Below are 2,500 nucleotides of genomic sequence, written 5' to 3'. Positions count from 1 at the left end.
CCTCCCAATCGCCTCCCTTTTTCCAATCCCCCTCCCCACCAACCCACCCACGCTTCCGTCACTCCTCTCCCCCCCTCCCCTCAACCCCCCATCCCAACGGGCCAAAGAAGACATCTAAAGGAGAGATAAGCCCGTAACAGTAACAGAAGAAAGAAAGAAAGAAAGAAAGACAAAAAAAACAAATAGAGAGATATGAAAGAAAGATAGAAGATATAGAGAGAAATTAAGAAAATAGATAAGAAGAAAGAAAAAAGAACGCAAGAAAAAAAAAAAAAATAAAAAAAAAATAAACGATCGAAAAGGAAAAATCCTCGTCCTGTTAAGAAAAAAAAAGGAAAAGGAAAAGGAAAAAAAAAAATGAAAATAAAGAAAGCAAAATAATGAAATAGAGTAATTAAAAATAAAAACATATAACAATTAAATAATAAAAATAAATAAAAAAAAATACAAAAAATAATTTAAAATTAAAAATAGATTAAATTTTAAAACAAAAACAAAACAAAAAACGAAAAAACAAAAAAATTGACGGGGTGAGAGTTAGGAGAGAGAGAGGAGGGGAGGGAAAAAGGAAAAAAAAAAAAAAAAAAAAAAAAAAAAACACCGCACAGCACAAGCTTCCAGCGGAGAGCGAAAATCACAGGGATTGAAATCTTTCCCTTTTCTTCGGCGGAATCCCCGGGATTTGCATGTTAATGGAGTGGTCATGTTCAACTGTGTGACTCGGGGATTTACCATTCGACTTGTGCTTAGCGGTAGAAATAGGAAGTTGATCAAGGTTTGCCTCCTATTTCTTCTTCTTCTTCTTCTTCTTCTTCTTTTTTTTTTTTTTTTTTTTTCTTTTTTTTTCTTTTTTTTTTCTTTTTTGGGGGGGGGGAGGATTTTCGTGATGAGAGGAGAGAGTGTTGAGAGAGTGGAGAGGAGTAGGAGACATGCAGACGAGAGAGGTGAGATGAGGAGGAGAGAGGAGAGAGGCGAGAGAGATGAAGGGAGGTGGGAGGAGAGAGAGAGAGGGAGGGGTGGGAGGAGTAGAGGAAGAGAGAGAGGGAGGAGAGAGGGGAAAGAGAGAGAGAGGAGACGAGAGAGAGAGAGAGAGGGAGGAGAGATGAGTAGCGGGTGGGGGGGGGGACGGGGATGGGGGGATGAGCGGGGGGGAGGGTGGGGGTGTGAGGAGGGGGGGTTAGGGGGGGAGGGTGGGGTGGAGGGTGGGGGGGGGGGAGGGGTGGAGGGTGGGGGGGGGGAGGGGGGGGGGGGGGTCGGGGGGGGTGGGGCTGAGTCGGGGGGGGGGAGAGTCGGTGGAGGTGTGGAGAGGAGCAGAGAGAGGATGAGGTGAGAGAGGTGGAGAGAATTGAGGTGAGGGAGAGGATGGAGAGAGAGATGGGAGAGGGTGCAGTGGGGGGTGTTGTGAAATAGAGTGAAGGAGAGAGGGAGAAGGGAAGGGGGAGGAGTGAGGGAGCGGGAAAGAGGATGGGGGAGGAGAAGGGGGGGAGGGGGAGGGGGGGGAGAGAGGAGTAGAGAGAGAGAGGATGACGAGAGAGAGAGAGAGAAAACTCTTATCGCGCGCTCGCGCACCGTCTCGCGCTCTCGCTCCGCTCGCGAGAGGCGATTGTCGGGGGTTTTAGACGCTTATAATTTTTTACATCAAATCTAATAACACAAACATTTATAAAACCACTTTTTTTCTCTCTACTTGTTCACCTCTCCACATTCTCCTCTTAAACCTTATCTCTCTCCATTTTTTTTCTCTCTTTCTCTGTCTCTTTCTCAATGCTCATTGTTATGATTCCTACGATTATCATTATTATTATCATTATAATTATCATTATTATTAACATCATTACTATCATTAATAATGACATCCTCATTTTGGTTCCTTTGTTTATGTAGTATCATCATTGTTATAATTAGTGTTACTATTACTATTGTCACTCATATTAACTATCTTCTAATTACCATTATCCATTATCCTTTTACCCGAAAGGGGGGGGGGGGGGGGGGGGGGGAGGGGGGGGGGGGGGGGGGGAAGGGGGGGCGAGGGGGGGGCTGGGGGAGGGAGAGGGTCCTATCCAAATTATGTATTTTGTTTTTTTCCGGTTTTGTACATGTGGCATTAAACCCTTTTACCTTTTCGCCTGTCTGTTTATCTCAATCTTTATATCCCTTTCTCGTTCGCTCGTTCACCCCTTATTACTTTTCAGATCATTCTATATATGTAAAAGAAGAAAATGTATATGTACACATCCATATATATATTTATATATATACATACTTACATATATATATATATATATATATATATATATAAATATATATACATATATATACATATATATATACATATAATATTAATAATATATATATATATTAAATTATATATAATATATATATGAATCTATACATATATACCTATATATATATATATATATGTAATTATATATATATATATTATTTATATATAATATATATATATATCTTAATATATATACTATACATAATATTAACA

This window comes from Penaeus japonicus, unplaced genomic scaffold (assembly GCF_977035675.1).
Source record: "Penaeus japonicus unplaced genomic scaffold, GWHDUDI00000001_assembly GWHDUDI00000010, whole genome shotgun sequence".
Lineage (NCBI taxonomy): Eukaryota > Metazoa > Arthropoda > Malacostraca > Decapoda > Penaeidae > Penaeus > Penaeus japonicus.
Note: the sequence above shows the minus strand (reverse complement) of the source record.